The 23560-nt window shown below is 42.5% G+C and overlaps 1 long non-coding RNA gene across 2 annotated transcripts in view; it reads right to left on the reverse strand.

Moving 5' to 3' along the window:
* LOC128331426 (uncharacterized) overlaps positions 1-23560 on the reverse strand; it is a 75656-nt gene that overhangs the window by 21695 nt on the left and 30401 nt on the right. The window contains exon 3 of one of the 2 annotated variants that reach the window (XR_008310295.1): positions 2375-2452. The exons of the other annotated variant lie outside the window; for it this stretch is intronic. This is a non-coding gene — a long non-coding RNA (uncharacterized LOC128331426). Of the gene's footprint in view, positions 1-2374; positions 2453-23560 lie in introns of those variants that run through there. 2 annotated transcript variants of the gene reach the window in all.

Here is a 23560-nt window from a genome sequence, read left to right on the forward strand (position 1 = left end):
GGTGATTTTTAAAAGAATTTTTGCCGTTTACGCATCTTTAAGATTTTTCCCATAGTGAATAATGGGGAGTCTAGCAACCTTATAACTCCACGTGGGGGGCACCGGGGTGGCCCAGAGTGGGGTGTGGTGGGTAGTAGTGCCCAATGGGTGCAAAGAACCTACCACCCAGATTTCAAAGGAATTGGGCAAAGGGCTGATTTTTTAAGAATTTCTGAATTTTGCATGTCTTTGGGGCAGATTCAGGGCAGAAATGGGGTTTTGGGGGCAGAAGAGTGGGTTGGGTGGTAGCTACCATCCAGATTTCAAAGGAATTAGGCAAAGGGGTGATTTTTAAAGAATTTGTGAAGTTTGCCCCATAACTCCACTTGGGGGTCACCAGAGTGGCCCAGAGCGAGTGGTGGTGTTGTGCACAGAGGGTGCCAACCACCCCCATACCCACAAGCCCATGGGGTACTGGGTTTTGTTGTTTATGAGGTATTCTGAGTGTAGATTCTCTGGTAGCAAATGAGAGTGGATTCATTGCTTGTCATTGAAAGTGAATCCACTCTCATTTGCTACCAGAGAATCTACACACAGAATACCTCAGAAACAACAATACCCAGTACCCCATGGGCTTGTGGGTATGGGGGTGGTTGGCACCCTATGTGCACTATGCCACCACTCGCTCTGGGCCACCCTGGTGACCCCCAAGTAGAATGGGGCTGCTGAAACCCCCATTATTCCCTATGGGGAAAAGACGTGCAAACTTAAAGATGCGCAAATAAGCTTAAAGTCACACAAACTTCTCAAATTCTTTAAAAATCAGCCCTTTGCCCAATTCCTTTGGAATCTGGATGGTAGCAAGCAACCATTGGGGCACTAACACCCAACCTACTCTTCTGCCCCCAAAACCCCTTTTCTGCCCCGATCTGCCCCAAAGAAGAACAAACTTCACAAATTCTTTAAAAATCAACCCTTTGCCCAATTCCTTTCAAATCTGGGTGGTAGCAGGCACCCGTTGGGGCACTACCACCCGACCCACAGGAAGAAATGGGCACTGTCTGTCCCCATTGTCCCATAGGGTGGATGCAGCACACATCAACAACAACAGCAGAGCTTTGCAAAGAACAAGGTTTCCAAAGGTCATGCACAACCACTGTATCACACACATCCATTGTGTCCCCCCCCCATCCCCACCTGAAATGCAATTGATCTACACACAACAGTGTGAAACAACAACAACGAAATGCACTGCACCACACACCCCTCCCAATGTAGGGTAACAGCAGTAGCCAGCAGCAAGCAAGCAAGCAAGCGAGATATCACAGATGCAGCAGACTAGGCCAACAACAGCATCAAATGTGCCCTGCCCTCCCTCCTCCAAGCATTTTTCATCCACAAGCAACAGACACAGCTACATCTGTGGCACCCGGCCATAAAAGCAGGTTAAGTAAGGAAGGGTGCAAAACAACATTCTGCCAGTGGAACAGCGAGGTTGGCCCCCATCCCACCTACACAAGTAAAAGATTGATGATGACAACAATGGCACACAATTTTTGGCACATTTTTTTGGACATTTCTGCAACAGATCAGAGGCCTGTGGCACCAGCACAACCTATTGTAGATGCAAGCAATCTAGTTTGAATAAAAATGATGATGATGCCAGAAGTCACAATATGACCCAATCTTCATTGCAAAGAAGTCCACAGAGAGAGAGAGAACCTGTCCTGTGCCCATCCATGAGGTCCCCCAAATACAGGCATAACAACAAACCATCCAAGGCATTTGAATTTATACACACACACACACACACACACACACACACACACACACTTCTAGACTTGAGATTATGTAGGGGGGGAAGCATAGTATACCTGTGCGTGTGTGCTCTGGGAAAGGGTTATGGGTTTAGGGTTAATTTTTGCCATGGCCTCAGAATGCTGCAGGTGGGGGTGCCGGGCAGATGGGCACAGGGAGGAGGCTAGAGTCTGTGCCTTCCTGCCCACTCAGGGCTGCTGGGCAGAGAATATTAATACTGATATATTATGGGCACAGAGGGCTGGAGGACAGGCTTTTGTTCTTTAAAAATGCAAAAAATATATATATTATTTTTTGGAATGGGGAAAAAGAATTGTTTTTTAAAACCACAAGGCTACACTACCCTTCTAACCACCTACTAGTACTAGCTAACAGGGATCCCTCCCACACAGAACCCCTGTTTAAACTTCTAAACTAAACAACTTTCAAAACTCAATTACAACCCACAACCTCTCTCCAAACAGGAAAAAACGCCAAGAATACAGAACTCCAGAGGAGTGTGTGAAAATGGGGTACACTCACTCAGTCTAGGACTTGACCCACGTTGTGCCCAGTAGTCCACTTCTGTGGTCTGGTCTCTGAATCTACTCTTTCTTCTTCAATCGTCTTCTTTACTTCTCCTTCTTCAGCCTTCAGATTTGTGGGGAAGGGGGGGCTGGGGAAAAAGCATGGAAAATCTGGAGGGAAAGGGGGTGGCTGGCAAGGTGGCCAGTAGCCGCAGGGCCTGGTGGCTAGCACAAACAGACACAGCAGGCACAGGCCAGCAGTGATTCTCTCAAGTGGATGAAAAAAGGATTCTTCTCAGGAACAACAACAAAAAGCAATGCAGCAGAGATAATCCATTCCCAGGCTGGCATGCAGTAGCCACTAGCCAACAGGGCAGGCAGGCTGGGTGGCAAGGAAGGAAGGCTGGGCTCAGGCTGACAAAGCAGAAGGCGATAGGGCATGGCATGGCATGGCATGGCATGGCAAGGCAAGGCAAGGCAAAGCTCTCTCTCTCTCTCTCTCTCTCTCCCTCTCCCTCTCCCTCTCTCTCTCCTTCTCCCTCTCCCTCTCGCTTTCTCTCTTCTCCCACGAGACAGAATGGTGGCTGCTGCCTCTTTAAATCTGATTGAATGGGGGGGGGGAATTCCTCTTTGAACTTCCTCCCACCATTGCCCCTTCTTCAACCCTTCCCCTGGCCAATGTGGAGTCAGTCAGGAGTGGCAAGAGCCAAAACAGCCAATCAGGAACAAGGAAACAATTGTCAACAGATCAGCCCATGCTTTCATTCACTGATCTGAAGGTAGGAAATGCAAATAGACATCAAACACAAAATGGAGACTACAGTGAGATCACCACAAAACGGAGGTCCAAAACAATAAAATTTTCGGATCCAAAATTCGGGTGATTTGTTTTGTCAACAAAACTTTTGGAACTTGCAATCGGGAGATTTGTTTTGCGCACAAATCGCCTGAAATGGCCTGATTCAGGTACAGATCATTCTGTACCCAAAATGTTTCACACATCCCTACTTCCTGCAGGCTCCACTGTTCTTTCCCTATAGAGTTGTCTTCAATGAATATAACACTCTTTTGCAATAGTGCTGTCAGATTCCTAGTCCTGAGGATTTCACTTACTCTGTGTAGCAGAGTTGCCAGAACCTAAGGGGTATACTCGTGGGTCAAATGGGCTGTAAGCCAGAATTTGGCTTTTTTAAAGCCAAATCTGGTCACCTAGCTGTGTAGGCTTCTGAATGTCATGGAATGTGATCTAGGCTAGTAATCTTTGCTATCTTTTAAGTGGGGGCCACTTTGGCCAAACACACACACACAAACAAAAGAACTACAATGTGAAAGCCATTTCCCGCCGCACTGACTTCTGCAAAGTGCTGAGCTTTTTCTCAGCATTGGGTGGGTGGCGGGTGGAATTCTCAATTTTATTAATTTGAGAAATTAAAGTGACAGTTTAAGAGAAATTGAGCCCTGTCAGCATCCATGCCTTATTGTAATGGAATAGAGGGAGTGCCATCTTTCTAGAGCTGTCCCCAGAGAGGTCTGTGGGGAAAGCACTAGAAATACGTACACTGCTGTTTTCATCTTCCAAGATGACTCTGGGACTCGAGAGAACTCCATTTCCTTCAATAGGGCCTCACCAGTGTTGGGCAAAACACAGCAGTGTGTGGTGGGAACAGGTCACCTCCACAGAGTGCTGGGAGACTGTACAGAATATTCAGTTTTGGTTGAAACTTCACACTGGACTAACAAGCAATTAGAATTCATGGGAGCTACTACTGGTTCCTGGGCCTTGCAGTGAAGAACACTGCTCTAGACAACTAAGTCTGTGTGCACAGACAAGGGAAATACACTCGTGTGTGTTGTAGCTGCAAACTACACATGAAATACATTCACATGCCTTTGGGCAGTTCTGAATTTTCCTTTTAAAAGGCCCTTTTGAAAGATATTTATGCAAATAAAGTAACTTGAAGTAAAGTTAGCTCATGTTTAACCAGACGCTGGCTTTCATATTTAGGCTGCAATCCTCTGAACACTTACTTAGAAATAAGCCCCATTAAATCAATAAGATTTACATCTAAGTAAACATGCATAGACTTGCATAAAGTCCAACCAGAACACTAAATGGAATAGGATGTTAGGATGAGGTGTGAATTATACAATAATTTGTGGAAGTGTTAAATATAAATCCCCTGAAAATAAGCAGGAACAGATATACTATAAAATATGTATGCCTTCAGTGGCATTAAACTTCTTTGTGTGGCTGCTGAGGAGTCTGCTAATGTTTATTTTATTTATTGTTCAATTTTTATACCGCCTTTCATAATGAATCTCAAGGCAGTTTACAAAATTTAAAATACAATAACATTCCGTAAAAGTTACAACTAAAATCAACAGTAAAAACAGTGAAACAGTAAAAATCATAAAACATCATAAAAAACACAATTTAAAAGACAAACAGAAAAGTGGAGAGACCCAACAGCCCCTAAGGGGTAAAAGTCTACAAATAAAAGGGTCTTTAGTTGTTTTTCAAAAACAGCTACAGATGACAAGGAGTGGACATTCACTGGGAGAGCCTGCTGGCAACAACAGAGAAGGCCCTGTCCTGTGTGCACGACAACCTAGCCTCTCTCAACGTTTGTAGATGGAGCAAAAGCCCCTTTGTTGGGCTGGCGGAAACCCTTGGGAGCAGGAAGTATCCAGAACCCAAACCATTAGGGGATTTAAAGGTAACAACCAGCATTTTGAATTGGATCCGGAAACAAATTGGCAACCAGTGTGGTTCATTCAGGACGTTATAGTTCTTAATCACAAAAGCAGTAGTCATTCTTGTGTTTGAAGATACATGAACAAATTCTGTCTGAACATGCAGTTCTGTTTCAGAGAGAGGACAAGGAGTGCAGAACCACTTCACGCAGAGACAGCCCAAGACATTTTGATACCTGAAGCAGGGAATATATATAAATGTCACTTTCCACTATGATGAAAATATAATGAACTACATAATTGGCAATTTGCTTTTCTTTAATGGTACCTCAGAACCTGCATCCTCACCCTTCTAACAGTAGTTTAAATAGGAGTTTGCGGATTTTTACTCCCATGGATTTACATCATCATAAAAGAAAATCCAGTGTTTTATTTGCTTATTTGTAATTCATGTGTTTATTGTTGTTGTTGTTATCCAGTCCAGATTTCCTTGGCCGTGAGAACCTCCAGGAGCCACTTGGCTCCTGGAGGCACTGCAGAAGCAAGCCCGCCTCTGGAGCCACCTTCAAAATCCAGAATCGTTTTTTGGATTGCAGGGAGCTCATGGGGCAGGGCAACGTGCCCCGGCTCCCGATCCTCTGTGCTGCCCCAAGGGGGCAGCTACACATCTGGGTGTGCAATCTCCACGCCCAGTCCAGCAGCCCAGATCTTCTGTGGGGAAGTAAGCATTTCAAGGCTTCCTCCCCGCTCACCCTGTAGCCCTTTCTCACCGATCTCGAGAAAGGGCTCATTGTATTCTGTGCTGAGGTAGTTATACTCTAGCTTCTTAACCCATTAAAAACAACCCAAAGGGGGAAGGCAAAGCAGTTCAAAATATATTCTCAGAATAGAAAGATGAATACCATGGCCATTCATCCTTGCCTTCCTGAAAAGCATGTAAGTTTCAGATGGTTACAAGATGAAGGTTGCAGGCCATCAGTCTTAACAGTGCCCTTTTGAATCATGTCGTAGCTTTAGACAGGAAGATAACTTATGCATCAGTTATGTTGTGCCCTTCCCTGACTAGCAAGCAACCTTGGGAGATACCCTTTCAGAATTACTGTATCTTCCCTAGAACAAACCCAGAGCAAGTGTAATCTTAATTTATATGCTCTGCCTTGTACACATAAACAGGTTTTCCAGAGGCTATGCAGACATTTCAGAATGAATTCATTCTGATGGCGCACTGGAGAATAACATGATGCCAACCTAGAGAATTGACAGAGGGGCATATATTCAGATTCCTTTTAATTTTTAATTTTTTAAGAACATTGTTATGTATTTCTCTAGTATAGTAGGATAAAGTATCTTGCCAGCAGTGCTGGAATGCCCTTAGGATCCCCAGCAGCATTTTAAATTATATTTTATGCACTGTGAGGAAGGCCGGAGGTAAACCTTTTAGGTGTCTCCACTATCTATAAAGTGAGGGAAATAGTATAAAATGGCTGTTATTTTATCCCAAACTTTTAAAAAGACTTCCATTGATAATTACCAGCACACGCACAATAATTATTTTGTTATGTGCAGAAGGTGATTTTCATTGCATTAAGTTCAAACAACCTTCAACCATTCCATGCAGTCAGACCAACTGTGATCTAACTGCAATTTATCCTTTGTGAAATAGTCCCACAAGCACTGGTCCACCCAAAGTAGTGCAACAAACCCACTCCTTCTTAATGGTGTGGGGGGGAATAGCTATACTGCTTTTCCCCACTTCTTAAAAGTCTGGTTGGGTATGTGTTCTGGCACAGGAGGAAAAATGCACCCAACCTCCAAAGAATTCCAAATATTTTTTAAAATAGAAAACAATAATATCTTGGAGTTGTTTTTCAAGCTGTGGGCAGTTGGGAAAATATGCTGCTGGGAAAGCACAAAGACTACTGCTTCTTTTGTAGTCAGTGCCCATTCCATATCCATATTAATGAACACATCAGTTAATACCATTAATATAAACCCTAATCAAGGGAGGAGTGAATGGCATGTGGAAACTGATTTCTACATGTGGTTTGCCTTTACCACACTCTTTCAGGGTGGATAGCTAGTCTTGTAACAAGCATGAATTGTTCCCTTTGCTAATTTGGGTGGATTATTACATGTGAACCTGTTGGCTACAAGCTATTTCCCTAGAGCAGGCCCGCTCAACTTTGCCCCCCCCAGCTGTTTTTAGACTACAACTCCCATAATCCCCAGCCACAGTGGCCAATATCCAGGGATTATGGGAGTTGTAGGCCAACATCTGCAGGAGGGCCGAAGTTGAGCAGGCCTGCCCTAGAGGATAGGGCCACTGCTCTGTGGTAGAGCATCTGCTTGCATGCAGAAGGTCCCAGGTTCAATTCCTGACATCTCCAGGAATTGGAAAACACCTCCAGCCAGAAATCTGGGTGAGCCACTGCCAGTCAGTTTAGAGAATACTACACTGCAGTGTATGGTACAGTAATACCGAGCCAGATGGATCAATGGTTCATCTAGGGCATGTTCCACTTGCAAAGAGCTACTGTTGTGCATAGAAACTGCTCCCTTGAATGTAGTCCAGGCGCCATCACTGCTTCTCCCCAATCACCAGTTCATGAGACAAAGGTGATGGATTCAGCGGGGGCCCTTCCATGAGGCAAGGTGAAACTGGAAGATGCCCCCCCCTACACACACACACTTTAATAAATAACCAAACCAACCAACCAACAGAGTACATGCAAGGGGTGGCATTTGCTGCCCTGTCTCAGGCACACACAAATCTTGAGCCATCACTGGTTGGATATACAAGCACAGCTTTATAGACTGGGGCACTAGTTTGTAGTAGCATATCTGGTATTTACACATTGCTCTTTTGGAGGCATATTTTGCTCTTTGACATTTAATACATGGTGATTTTTATTTATTTTTTAAATGCCTTTCTAACCCAGGCAACATTTCTTACAAGACCATTCACATCTGTGCTGGCTCTATTAGAATCAGACTTTAAAAAACAAAACAAAAAACCCAACCTGATTTTCAAAACAGAGACACGCTGACCCACTCTGTACATGTTCCATACAGCATATGGCTGAAGTAAAGAACATCATCTCTTTTGTTCAATGGTGAGGGGCTTTTTTATTTCCTTCTGGCCCTTTTACTTTCCTGGCCTTCAAATAAAGCTAATTACAAAGGGAAACAAGTTAGAACTGGTGGAGAGTGATCATTTAAAGCCATTTCTTTTGCAGAATGGAACAAAAAGAAGTACCAAGGGCATGGATAAGCCTTGGAAAAAAAGAAAAGAGAAAACCCATCTAATGAGGATGTTGAGATAAGTGCTTGTGAAGAAAACTGGCAAAAAAAGAGCTTTTAGTCTAAAATCCATAAATAAGTGGGCATCAGATGGGTACTAGAACATTTATAACAAGAGAGGCCACCAAGCTGTATCCTTCCATGCAAGAGCTACAGCCTTAGAAATCTTCTCTCCTAACAAGCTATCTTTCCCCCTTTTCAAATATTAATTTTAAAAAAGAAATACTTGAAAATTAAGGAGTTTTATTCATGTCTTTGAATCCATTATAGAGGCATACACTACCAGTAGGTCTCCTTTTGATATAATGATGAAAGCAGGCAAGCTCTTCACACTGTATGTGAAAGAACTCCAACCTCTGATTTCTTTGGTGATCTTGAAATTTGGATGTAATGCAGCTATATATGTTCAGCTTTAGGGAGAAGAGTTAGCCATATCTTATGTGCTACTTCCACTGCTTTTACCCCTTGCTCTGAGAAACTGGGGACTTGGATCTGCTTGGTATACAAAGATGTGTGCAGGCCAGGTATTTGAGGTCTAATCAGGGCCGGATTAAGCTAGTGTGGGGCCTGTAGCATATGTTATAAAGGGGCCCTAAATTAAAAAAAAACACCACATAAATATTAAAACATAAATTATTTGCTTGCATAGTAAAGTGATTCACTTTTTTCATTTGCTATATTTTGGAGTATGGGAGAGCAAGCCACAAACTCACACTTACTACAACAGTGAATATTTATATACCATTTTTCAATCAAAATTCTCAAAGTGGTTTACATAGAAAAATAAAGAGTGGATAGATGATTTTCTGTCTCCAAAGGGCTCACACTCTAAAAAGAAAAATGTGGTAGGCACCAACAACCACTGGATAGATGCTGTGCTGGGCCTTCTCTTAAAAGGCACATTTAGTAGAAAAGGGATATTTTATCTAACATGGACCAAATAAAACAGGTAAAGTTTTAACTTCAATTCCCAGTTGGAAGCTGGGTGTGTGGGGCCCTCAAAAAATGCGGGGCCCATAGCAAATGCTACATTTGCTACTACGTTAATCCGCCTCTGGGTCTAATTATCTAAGAGGGGCTTTGTCCTTGTGCATTGTCTGATTCAGTATGATGTAGTGCTGTTCCTGTAGGGCATTAAAGAAAAGGGGAAAAACAAATCTGGAAGGGAAATGAGATAAAAGGAGGAAGAGGAGTAAAAACATCTTTCAGAACTTTGTGCTTTTTAATGTCTACCATCTCTTATGAGTCATACAAATGCTGAGCAGCAGAGATGGTTGAATAAGAGACTGATGCAATCAACTCAATTTACCTACCTGCATGCTAGGCATCCAGCTGTCCTGGCCCAGTTTTGTTGTATCTGCAGCCATTATGAGCCTTGTAAACTTTGGCTGGCTAGAGCCTGCTGTGTGTTCTATGCCTTGGTCAACAACTATTTACTTACTGCCTATAGTTTCCCCTGACAAGCTTGAGAAATGAGTGAAGGATGTTGGGCCACTACCTTTAAACCCAAAATGTCTTGCCTGCAAGTTCTGTTGTTAGTCACTATTTTCTCCGCACATTTCTTGCCCCTAGGTTAACAACTGAGATAAGAAGCAGCATCCTTCAGGGTCTAGATCAGCTCTAGGGCAGTGTTCCCTCTAATAGAGATTCCCAGATGTTGTTGACTACAACTCCCAGCATCCCAAGTGCAATGGCCTTTGGCAGGGGATTATGGGAGTTGTAGTCAACAACATCTGGGAATCCCTGTTAGAGGGGACACTGGTCCAGGGGCCTTAATTTGCTGGCTTCTGCTCTCTGCCCATTGCTGCAACTGCCTACAGGGCCAAGGCACTGGTGATCACAGCAGAGCATGTTCCTAAACATTACTCATATGTAGAGCTGGTTTATAATTGTGGCTAAGAGAGTGAGCTGGGAAGTGCCTGAATAAAATCTCACCTCAGCCTCATGGCTCACCAGGTGATTGTAAGCAAGCCTCTGTCTTTCTTGGAGGCTAACTAGACATGGCAGGAGATGCATGAAGTGCTTCTCCCATTTTTCATTATATTTTAATAGAAGCCACGGATGGTTTCTATTAAAATATTATGATTGAGACCACAGGGGTAACCTTACCTTCTGTGTGATTTCTTGATTAAATTCACACGCTCTCCAGAGCTGCTGTTTTCCCATCTACACCCACTCCACAATACCATATGTTTTGCCCTTTGGGACAAACAGCAGCTTCAGGACAGTGGAAGTTGATCAGAAAAAGGGTTATATCCCCTTTTCCCTCCATGTTGTGGCCCTTACCAAATCCTTGCCCTGCTTTTAAACAAAGAAAAATACATTGAGCGAGCTGGCTGTGGACCTCCATGTCATGTCCAGTCTAACCTTATGACAAGCCCATTGCAATATGGAGGTAGCAATTGCAGGGTTGTGGTAATTATTGTTAAGGTAATGTATGTAAAGCATTTTTAGCATTCTAAAATTCATACTATTTCTGGAAGTAATCTTCTCTTTAGCTCCTTCTTTGTGCTTCCTACTCCTCTGAGTGGTACAAAGTCCCACCAAGGCAACTCTTATAGGATTCATTTCCATTAGGGAAGGAAATACCAGGAATGTATGGTGCCTTTTATAGTAAATCATTTATTTGCATATTTTTAGGTTTTTCCGGTAGCAATCAAGCATAATCCCAAAGCAACAGCAGCATCTCTAGGATGTCTTCCAAATGGTTTCATAACCATAGTACTGCATTTTTCTTTCTCCAGCCTAGTTCAAAACTGCTAAACTGGCAGATATCTGGCCTTCAAGAGAGCCCTAAAGACTTACTTGTTTGGCTTGGCGTTCCAAGGTTTTAAAATTGCTTTTAAGTAATTTTAATTGGTTTTAAATGGCTCTGCATTGTTTTAGAGTTGTTTTTATATTGTTTTAACTTGATTGTTTTAAATGCTGTTTGTAGTAGCATTTTACCTGTTGTGCACGGCCCAGAGCCTTTGGATGGGGCAGTTTCTAAATGTGATTATAGATAGATAGATAGATAGATAGATAGATAGATAGATAGAGTGACCTTTGCATCTCTCCATATTTTCCATGACATTCGAGCTCATTGATTAAAATCCGCTTGTTGATTAGCAGCTGCCAAACTGGACTATATGAAAAACTATAGGGAGAACCATTTTCTAAAAATAATATATCATGGCTGTGTTTCTCCCACACTTCATCATCTGTACAATAGGCTACAGCATATTTGTTTGTTGGACCTTTTAAAGACAGATGTTCTACTCATTGTACACAAAGGTAACGTACAGTAGAAGCAATAAACAATCTATCAATAATTTCAAGCAACAATATATCAAAAGACTTTCATATGGGACTGTTTCAGACATTAAAAAGAGAAGAACAATTTGAGATTCTTTGTGGTTATCTGCAAGGCAAGGTTTCCCTGCCCTATGCCTGGAATAACAATCTTGCTATGTTGGAAATCCACCTGCCATGCCTAAAAATGCATTTAGTTCACAGAGCTGAGAAAGCTGCCTTATCTGCCATTATTGTCTCCTCTCCAGCAGAAGATCTCCAAGGCCCCAGGCAGAGGGAGGACTTTGCAAGCCCTCCAACCTGATAACATTTTGACTAGAGTTGAGCCAAATGTTCTTCATAGAGAATTCAAATGTTAGGAGGTTGTTGGAGGTAAAAGAGAGGCAATGCCACCACCCTGACAGCTTACCCTGTTCTTGCAGACACTACCTGTTTCAGGGCACTGCTCTTCCTGCCAGCTGACAGTCACCTTTCCAACACACATGCTTAATTTAACTTGAGGACAACACTACATCATCACAAAGAATCATTCCTAAGAGGAAGTGTGGGGGAAGAGATACCAAGAGGGGCTTCACCACTGCTCAAAATGGCTGAAATGCCTTCCACCGTGCTGCCTGCAGAAGGTGCAGTGGAATGGAGGGCATCTTGACTAAGCCATATGAACTTAAGATGCCCGCTACTTACCTTGGGATGTTCTGCCCACAAATAATTTCTCACATTTTCTTGCAGAAATGCAAAATAATACGAATTAATAATACGACTAGACAAGTGTGCTGCATTAATAATTAACAGAGGAAAAATAACAAAAACAGAAGGAATAGAACTGCCCAATGGAAGCAAGATCAAGAACCTGGAAGAGAAAGAACATTACAAATACTTGGGCATTCTCCAGGCTGATAACATCGCACACACTGAAGTTAAAAGAAAAATTGGAAGTGAATACATCAGGAGAGTTAGAAAAATCCTCAAGTCCAAACTCAATGGTGGGAACACCATACAAGCCATAAACAGCTGGGCTATACCTGTTATCAGATACGCTGCAGGAATAATAGACTGGACCCAGGCAGAGCTAGAGACGCTAGATCATAAAACCAGGAAAATAATGACCATCAATCATGCTCTGCACCCCCGCAGTGATGTAGATAGGCTATGCCTCCCTCGCAGCTCAAGTGGAAGAGGAATGCTACAAGTCCATCAAACAGTAGAGGAGGAGAAAAGAGGCCTCGAAGAATATATCAAGGACAGTGAAGAAGATGCACTTCAAATGGTCAATAATGAGAAACTATTCAACACCAATGAAACAAAGCAGGCCCACAAGAAAGAACAAGTCAAGAACCGAGCAGAAAAATGGAAAAATAAGCTACTGCATGGTCAATATTTGCACAATATAAGTGGAAAATCAGACATCACCAAGACCTGGCAATGACTTAGGAATGGCAACTTGAAGAAAGAAACAGAGGGTTTAATACTGGCTGCACAAGAACAGGCACTAAGAACAAATACAATAAGAGCAAAAGCCGAAAAATCAACAACAAACAGCAAGTGCCGCATTTGTAAAGAAGCAGATGAAACAGTGGACCACCTAATCAGCTGTTGTAAAAAGATCGCACAGACTGAATACAAACAAAGGCATGACAAGGTAGCAGGGATGATACACTGGAACATCTGCAAAAAATACAAGCTACCCGTAGCCAAAGATTGGTGGGACCATAAAATTGAAAAAGTTGAAGAAAATGAAGATGTAAAAATATTATGGGACTTCCGACTACAAACAGACAAACATCTGCCACACAATACACCAGATATAACTGTAGTCGAGAAGAAGGAAAAACAAGTCAAAATAATCGACATAGCAATACCAGGGGATAGCAGAATAGAAGAAAAAGAAATAGAAAAAATTGCAAAATATAAAGATCTACAAATTGAAATTGAAAGGCTGTGGCAGAAAAAGACCAAAATAATCCCAGTGGTAATTGGCGCCCTGGGTGCAGTTCCAAAAGACCTTGAAGAGCACCTCAACACCATAGGGGCCACAGAAATCACCATCAGCCAACTACAAAAAGCAACTTTACTGGGAACAGCCTATATTCTGCGACGATATCTATAACAACAGCAAGAAGATTGACAATAAAATTCAGCCATCCCAGGTCCTTGGGAAGGACTCGATGTCTGGATAAAACAAACCAGTCAATAACACCTATCTGACTGTGTAAATAAATAAATAAATAACAATAATATTATATAAAAAAATAAAATAAAACCCCCCAAACCCCAACCCTCAATTTAATTAGCCTTAGCAGTGTGTGGCTTCCTTTGAATTGATTGTTGTTTAAAAAACAATACAAGGAAAGGGGAGTGGAGGTGACAGAGGGCTGAGGGAAGAGATATGGGATGAGGAGAAGGAGAGAAGAGGTGAAGCCAATAAAGGAAGAAGGAGGGAAGCAGGAACACGGGCAAGAATGGTGAGCAAACTTAGCAAGAATAGAGAAGGGAAATTTATCTGAGACAGGCATTTACCTACCCACTCAGCTATAACCCTTCTTTAGTTCAAAATAAAGCCACAATTTCATGCATATTGCCACCATTTGAGCATATCTAGCTATTAACTGTAATTAAAAGTTAATTTTAAAACAACCTGATATAGAATACATATTATTTTACTGTGTACATTTTGAAGTCTTATAAAATAGTAGATAAATGATGTTAAAATCAAATCTGCTTGTCTGCTTTTCAGTTGGATACTGGGATGCTTAAAATGGCAGTGTGACATTACCGATTGCATGTGGCTCTCAGAAAGCAGAAATGTGCTTTTCAGTGCCCCTAAGGTTTCTTCTCTTTCAGTAATACACACTTTGTCATGTCTCATTAGCTAATGAAAGCAAAGCATTTTTGTAATGTCTCCAAACTTTCAAAATTTAAATATGTGGAATATTTGATGCTGAATCCCCTCATGCCAATATCTTGAAGGTAATGAAATTATTTATAATGTTTAACATCTACATGAAACTTCGGGGAGAGATCAACAGAAGATTTGGTGCAAGGTGCTATCAGTATGCTGATGACACCCAAAGCTATTTCTCCATGTCAACAACATTGGGGGAGGACACAACCTCCCTAAATGCCCCCCTGGAGGTGATAATGGGCTGGATGAGGGATAACAAACAGACTGAATCCAGATAAGATGGAGGTACTCATTGTAAGGGGTCAAAACTCAGGAGATGAGTTTCATCTGCCTGTTCTGGATGGGATCAAACTTCCCTGGATGGAACAGATACTCAGTCTGGGCATGCTTTTGGATCCAAGCCTCCCATGGCGGTGACCACATTTGGATGTAACAGCCAAACCTCAGGTTTTGGCAGTGAACCTTACTGCAAACCAAAAGATCAAATTGGAATTTGGCAAGGCCTCTGCAGGTCGCTTTCAGCTCGGAACTGCAATTGCACAAATTCAGATGTAATGGACTTCCAACCTCTGACCTGTTTAACTCTGGTTTCATGTTACGTCTGAATTCAGCCACTCTCTATAGGATCCCCACTAGGACAAACTTCTAAATAACAAACCTGATTATCAAATAGGAATCTACACTTTCTTTATCCTGGATCTCAAGGCAGGTTCACAGGCATCCCATCCAGACACTGACCAGAACTCAACCTCCTTATCTTCAGCAAGGTGTTTGTGCCATGTGCCATCAGAAGGGACACACCACCACCTGAAGAGGCTAACTGGAAGGAGCTATCCTACCAAGAAAACCACATGGCTCTGTAGTTGCCAGAGTCAACACCGACTCGATGGCACTATCTTTCCTTTTCCATACCCACAGCAATAAGCCATATAGAGGCATACTGGCAACTTCTTTTGTGAGTGGATGCTTTGAGGCTCTAGAAAAGCAGTCTCTCTCTCTGTCTCTGTCTCTGTCTCTGTCTCTGTCTCTCTCTCTCTCTCTCTCTCTCTCTCTCTCTCTCTCTCCTCATTGCACACTAGTGTGCCAAAGGACACAGTCTGGGAATTACTGCTTATAAGAGCTTGGCCCTTACAAGGTCATCAGAGGTGAGAGGGCATAAACCTTTAGGAGGAAAAGTGACACAGGCCTGTAGACCATAGTCTGCCTCTGATAAGTGCAATGTTAATCATGGAGGTCAGATTGTAAGGCGCTGGGGGTCTTGAACCAGGGATTCTAGCAGCAGGTCTCTGGTAGCTTGCATTCTGTGCCCTGATCAGCTCACTGAGTGAGTGCCACCATCCTCTGCCACCAATGGCAGGATGGGAAATTGCAACCAGTTAGCCCAGAAAGAATCAGGTGACCTAGGAACCAATATGGTCCCTTTTGATGCTCCCCAGTCTATTCTTCTCATCTATTGAAGAAAGTGCTTTAAAAGTCTCTTGCTTTGCAACACCTTCCTCACTCTGCCTTATTAACCTTTTGCCCATCAACCCATCTGAGATGATGTTATCTGCCCTTGGCCTTTACATCCCTGTTTTTCCATGCTGGAACTTGACCACTCAATTGCCTTAAGCCACATCATGTCTCTCTGGCCATTTGGAAGCTGGTTGCTTGCTCTGGAATGTGACCAGGAAGCTGTTTTGACTACACTTTGCCTCAGAGCCTGCTGAGCCCTGACACAGATACGCATTGAAACCTTTCTAAGTTGGACCTGTTTCTCCAAGAACTACCACTGTAATAAAGCTCTAAGAAGAACAGAAATTGCTTGTAAATCACTGCAAAAGTTGCTGGTAATTCCATGCCAGGAGTGTAGTGACTAATGAGCAAGGGGGGACAATTGTCCCAGGCCACAAAGGTCCGGGGGCCCCCAAAGCTCCACCTCACCCTTAGCCAGGGTGCTTTTGCCCCCTCCCACACCCAGGCAGCAAACAGAGCACTCACTGGCTGGGAGCATGAGGCACACCCCTTTCCTCTCCAGCTAGTATTTGAATGAAACGCTGGCTGGGGAGGGATGTACTCTCCCCCCTGGGCATTGGCCCCTCCCCAGATGCATGGCTTGGGGTGCGCATTTGTTTTTCATGCATGAAGGAACACCCGGGGGGGGGAGCAGCTAGTTGGACTTTGTCCCCTGCCCCTGCTCCATGCAGAGCTTGGAAGTGATCCCAGAACAGGTTCAAAGTCAAAGTCCCAGGCTGCTGGTTACTGTATAGCATTGGAGAGGAGGAGGGAGAGGAGTAACAGTAAATGATTTAATTACTAGTACTACTATTACCACCACCACCACCACCAATAATAGGTTATACATATTTGGTTCATTCCAATGAGGCTGACTGTGCAAAGCAGCTGATAGATTGCACTTTACAAGGGTGCAGTCTTCATAGATTCTCATCACATTCTTGGAGATTAGTTAATATTGTCTGTTAAATGAGTTATAAATTATAATTATAAGCTACAGCACTTTAATCAAGCAATCACTTGGGGAAAGCCATGTTCAAACAAGAAATTAACAGTCAGAATCAGGGAAGCCAAGTGCTGTGAATATATTGATATTGCCAAATCCAGTCCTTGGAGGTATCAAGCATGATGACAGCTTAAATCAATGATTCCCACCCCCCACATTCTAGCATTTTTCCTTTTTTAAAAAATATACAAAACTGATCTGTAACCTTAATTTAATGCCATAAGATGAACAAATTGCACATTCAGTGGCTACATTTACAATAATAAGATGCGAACCACTGCTGGTCTCCTGTGCTCAGTCATGATAATTTACTTAATTAGTTGAGTATTTAAGGTATGTATGTGTGAAATAGCACATGAAAAGGTTTTGTTTAAAAGAGGCTCACATCTAGTCAATGTGATGACTGCCTTTTTTTATTTTGTCATGGAGTTTGCTGTTCTGAGACTAGAGTCTGTTGCAAAGAAAATAATGTAAACATTTTCATGAATGAGAGTGGAAGTTTATATTTACAAGTGTGTACTTGTGATAGAATCATGGAAGAGAAGCAGATGCTTAGCCTGCTCCAGAATAAGACAAGCACCCATTTGCCTTAATTCCTCTCTGCAGAAGAAAGAGAAGGTGCTTTGACACCCATTCCCCTCTGCCTCTGCTAAGAAGAGGGCTAAGCATTACCCCATTTCATCATTCCCAGAAGATGAGGGGGCAAGCGGAGTGGAGGATAACTTAGGGAAATAAGCCTTCTCTCTTATCTTCCCCAGATGCAGCAATATTACAGTTATGATCTATTGGAGGAAAGGGAAAGATATGCAGATTTGATTCCCAAAGCAAATGGAGAGATCATTTGTTCATCTAGTAGCATTTGGAATGTCACAGCATCTGACAAGTGGTTGGAGGCTCACAAAAGCAAAGTCAACATTCTAGTAGTGCTGACTGCCAGCTTTTATTTTTTATTTGGACAACAAAGCAGCTGGCCAATGGTTAGGGAAGTCCCAAATGCATAGTCAAATGTCAAGGTTTTTGTCCTTTTCCTTCTTTCTCTCTTTTCAAAACAAATCTATAAATACTGTGACTTAACATGACATCTCATTCAAATCTCTGCAAACATAGCAAGTGTCTTAAGATGCCATCCACATATTGCATTTGAATTTGGTGTTGCTATGATTTATTCCTTTATTTAAATTCATATCCCACCTCTAAAGACCTGTTGTGTGTTAGAATTGATTTTAAAAGAAAACATCCAATTAAAGTTAAAACCGGATGGTCATAAAGCCCCAACCCTCAATTGTCTTACCCTGAGCTTAACAGACACAACCTTTTAAAAATAATCTTAAAGGTAAAGTGTGCTATCTGGCCGATTTTTACTCCTGGCGCCCACAGAGCCCAAGTAATCTTACAACATTGTAAATGTGCTCAGGTGTAGAGTTTGGTGAATGTCCATAGAAAGATTCAAAAATGTGGGACAGATAGAGAATGCTTCTCTTTGTGCCCTTGCTGTCAATTGGGCACAGAGATGGTATTGTTAAGAGAATGCCCATAGTCCAAGTGTCATGGAACATAGTGAAGGAAGTGGCATGCCAAACAACATGTGATGTGGGACTGGGAGCACTGTGTTTGGGCTGGCATCTTCAGCACTGGCAGAGAAGAGGGTGAGCAATCTCTCTGGGGCCCAGTGGCAGAGCTGCAGAGAGGAAGCTCAGGCTGTGTACACCCACATATAACCCTTACTAGTGTCCTAAACTTCACTTGCAGGGTCTTCAGGACAGAAGAGGCGCCACCTTCCATTAGTTTCATCTGGAAATCCACCCTGATTAGATATTTTAGAGCCACGATTTTAAAAAATGCAGAGTGACAGCCCCAAATTAACCCCTCCTCTATGAGAGATGACAGTTTGCTACATTGGATGGATTGGTTGGATTTTGGCCTTTGGCAAGTTTTGATGGTAGGGCTTGTGCCACTCCGAGAGAGAGAGAGAGATTGTGTGTGTGTGTGTATGTGTGTGTGTGTGTGTGCATGCACATAAATGACTAGACCTGTCTAAGGATTGGCTCACGTCACTTTCTTCAGTTAACTGGTCTTAATTGTTGTCTGGATTGGGCTAGATAGAGTACATGAAATTCATAAGAACATAAGAACAGCCCTGCTGGATCAGGCCCAAGGCCCATCTAGTCCAGCATCCTGTTTCACACAGTGGCCCACCAGATGCCGCTGGAAGCCTACAGGCAGGAGTTGAGGGCGTGCCCTCTCTCGTGCTGTTACTCCTCTGCAACTGGTACTCAGAGGCATCCTGCCTTTGAGGCCTGAGGTGGCCCACAGCGCTCCGACTAGTAGCCGTTGATAGCCCTCTCCTCCATGAAGTTATCCAAACCCCTCTTAAAGCCATCCAGGTTGTTGACTGTCACCACATAATGTGACAGAGAATTCCACAAGTTGATTATGCATTGTGTGAAAAAGTACTTCAGTTCGTTGGTCCTAAATTTCCTAGCAATCAATTTCATGGGATGACCCCTGGTTCTAGTGTTATGTGAGAGGGAGAAGAATTTCTCCCTATCCACTTTCTCCACACCATGCATGATTTTATAGACCTCTATCATGTCTCCTCGCAATCTTTTTTTTTCTAAACTAAATAGCCCCAGGTGTTGTAGCCTTGCCTCATAAGAAAGGTGCTCTAGGCCCCTGATCATCTTGGTTGCCCTCTTCTGCACCTTTTCCAGTTCTACAATGTCCTTTTTTAGATGTGGTGACCAGAATTGTACAGAGTACTCCAGGTGTGGCCGCACTCTAGATTTGTATAAGGGCATTATAATGTTAGCAGTTTTATTTTCAATCCCCTTCCTAATGATGGAATTGGCCTTTTTCACAGCTGCCACACATTGAGTCGACACTTTCAATGAGCTGTCCACCACAACCCCAAGATCCCTCTCCTGGACAGTCACTGACAGTTCAGATCCCATCAGCGTATACTTGAAGTTGGGTTTTTTTGTCCCAATGTGAATCACTTTACACTTGCCAACACTGAACCGGATTTGCCACTTTGTTGCCCACTCACTCAGTTTGGAGAGATCCTTTTGGAGCTCCTCACAATTTGTTTTGGATTTCACTACCCAAATGAGTTTAGTATCGTATGCAAATTTGGCCACCTCGATACTCACCCCTACTTCTAGATCATTTATGAATACATTAAAAAGCAACGGTCCCAGTACAGATCCCTGGGGGACCCCACTTCTTACTTCCCTCCATTGTGAAAACTCTCCATTTATCCCTACCCTCTGTTTTCTGTCTTTCAACCAGTTAGCAATCCACACATGTACTTGTCCCCTTATCCCATGACTGCTAAGTTTCCTCAGGATTCTTTGATGAGGAACTTTGTCAAAAGCTTTTTGGAAGTCCAAGTATACTATATCAACTAGATCACCTTTATCCACACACTTGCTGACACTCTCAAAGAACTCCAAAAGGTTTGTGAGGCAAAATTTACCTTTGCAGAAGCCATGCCGATTCTCTCCCAGCAGGCTCTGTTCTTCTATGTGCTTTACTATTTTATACTTGAGGATGCTTTCCATCAGTTTGCCTGGAACAGACGTTAAGCTAACCGGCCTGTAATTTCTTGGATCACCCCTGGATCCCTTTTTGAAAATCAGTGTTGCATTTGCTACTTTCCAATCCTCTGGTACAGAGCCTGATTGCAAGGATAAGTTATATATTTTAGCAAGAAGGTTGGCAATTCCACATTTGAGTTCTCTGAGGACTCTTGGATGGATGCCATCCAGCCCCGGCAATTTGCTAGTTTTCAGTTTTTCCAGATAGTTAGAATATCATCTCTTATCACTTCTATCTGACTCAGTTCTTTAGCCTCCATCTCCAAAAAGCCTGGTTCAGGAACAGGTATATGCTCAATATCATCTGCTGTGAAGATGGACGCAAATAACTCATTTAGCTTCTCTGCAACGTCCATATCCTCCTTAATAATCCCTTTCACCCCCTCATTGTCTAATGGTCCAACCACCTCCCTGGCAGTTTTCCTACATCTGATCTATTTAAAGAAGTTTTTGTTATTCCCCTTGATGCTTTTAACTAAATGTTCCTCAAACTCTCTTTTCACCCCCCTTATTGTTACCTTGTATTTCTTTTGCCAGAGTTTGTGTTCTTTTCTGTTCTCTTCATTTGGACAGGCCTTCCAATTTCAGAAGGAAGTCTTCTTCCCTTTTATGGCTTCCTTGGTGTTACCTGTCAGCCATGCTGGCATCTTACTGGACTTAGTGGTCCCTTTCCTCCTTTTGGGTATAAAATCTAACTGGGCTTCTAGTATTGTGGTTTTGAGAAAACTCCATGCATCCTGGAGCGAAGGGACTCTCTTGATTTTCCCTTTCAGCTTTCTTTTCACCATACTCCTCATTTTGGATTACTTTGGGCTAGTCACGTATCTCTCAGCCTAACCTACTTCACAGGGTTATTGTGAGGTTAAACATAACCATGTGCACAGCTCTGGACTCCTTGGGGGAAATGCAGGATACACATGTAAAAATAAAATAATAAATAAATAAAAAGTTGCTCCCTGCACTCCCAGCTGGGATATCACAATATTGCCTGGACTTCTACTGATCTACCTGACTACTCCTGCCCACTGGGACAAAAAACAAAACCTTACCTCCAGCATCATCAAATTGTAAAATGAACAGACACTACTTAACTTGCAAGCTGACCTGGTCCCAAACAGCTACCAAGGTGCAGTCTGGGTTCAGATTCTATGAGTAGATATAAGTCAGTCCACAAAAGCTTGTGCAATTATCTGTTAGTCTTTAAATTGCCACAAGACTCTGTTATTTTAAAAGGTAAGGATCTAGAACTCATTCTATATGTAGAGAAAAACATGTCACCTACCAGCAAAATATAGCTATCTTGGGACTGAAACAGTGTAGAATAACATCATGAAAAGATGGGAAGTAAAACAGAATTCTGCATCCAGTGACTGTAATGAATGTTCTCTTCTGTAATTGTCTGTGTTTTAATTATGAATGACATTTTAGGGATTGTTTGTAGCCTATGGCACTTATTCTGAGATGAAGCTTAGCTCAAGGATAAAGTGGAAATATGTGAACATGCTGAATTAGAGAGAAATAGTGTTTTGCTTTTAAAATCTTCAGATATGCACACTGGTTTAGTTTGGTTTGATATCATGAAATAAAAGCCACGCTTATTGATTTTAAATGGTAGAATGATTTATCACTGAATAAAGGATCAGAGCATAAGATCAGCCTTAATGACTTTGGGCAGAGATGACCAACTTCTTAGGCCTGACTGGGCTGCTTAGCACTGAGATATTGTGGGAATCCATTCATTGAAAATGAGAATACAGTGTTAGGAAACTCTGGAATTAAACAAAATTAGAAATGCCTTCTACTTTCAAAATCTTTCCCCCAAAAAGTGACCTTTGCAGTTTTGCCATGGAAGGTTTTAGGGCTGATTCTGCTGGCGACTCTGTCTATGCCCTGGTGGGGGCTTGGAACAATCTCACTAGGACTGTAGACACAATTGCTCCTAAGTGTCCTCTCTGACCTGCTTCAAAATTGGCCCTGCTATATATAAAAGAATTACAGGAGATGAAGCAGCAAGGGAGATGATTGGAACATAGGTGGAGAACTGGAGAAAGTCTCAACTTGAATCCGACAGATTACAATATAGAGCACATTTGAAGACCTATGCTCTGGCATTGTGTGTGCAGCAAAGAAGTGGTTCTTTTCTGCCCACATTACGTCCTCAAGCTTGCATTCAGCAGAGTTGTGAGAGGGCTAATCCAGCTCCATCCTTCCCTGAATTTCAACCTGGAACCATCAGTTGCTGTGACGCTTTTAATGAGTTTTTCACAGTCAAAATATCCAATATTCAAGCTGATGTGGATACCACAATTGATGCAGTACATTGTGGAGGTATCCAGTAACTCATCTTGTATGGTCAAACTGATTAATTTCAGTTTGTGACTCCCAAGGACATGGACACACTGCTTAGAGCAGGGCATCATACCACCTCATCTCTTGATCCTTGACCAACCTGGCTTATTTTATCTAGCAGGGAGGTTTTTGTAGAGGTCTGGTAGATATCATGAATGTTTCTCTAAGGGTGGACAGAATGCCTCCTTATCTCAAGAAGGCAATTATTAGAACTCTTTTAAAGAAGCCTACATTGGACCCCTCAGAGTTAGGCAATCATAGGGCCATCTACAACCTCCTATAGTTGGGCAAAGCGATTGAGAGGGTGGTGGCCTCTCAGATCCAGGCAGTCTTAGATGAAACATTAGTTAGACCCATTTCAACAACAACAAAAACAATAATATATGCATAGCAATGGAGTTTGGACTAGACAAGTGTGCTGCATTAAGAATTAACAGAGGAAAAATAACAAAAACAGAAGGAATAGAACTGCCCAATGGAAGCAACATCAAGAACCTGGAAGAGAAAGAACATTACAGATACTTGGGCATTGTCCAGGCTGATAACATCGCACACACTGAAGTTGAAAGAAAAATTGGAAGTGAATACATCAGGAGAGTTAGAAAAATCCTAAAGTCCAAACTCA

Source organism: Hemicordylus capensis, chromosome 6 (assembly GCF_027244095.1).
Source record: "Hemicordylus capensis ecotype Gifberg chromosome 6, rHemCap1.1.pri, whole genome shotgun sequence".
Lineage (NCBI taxonomy): Eukaryota > Metazoa > Chordata > Lepidosauria > Squamata > Cordylidae > Hemicordylus > Hemicordylus capensis.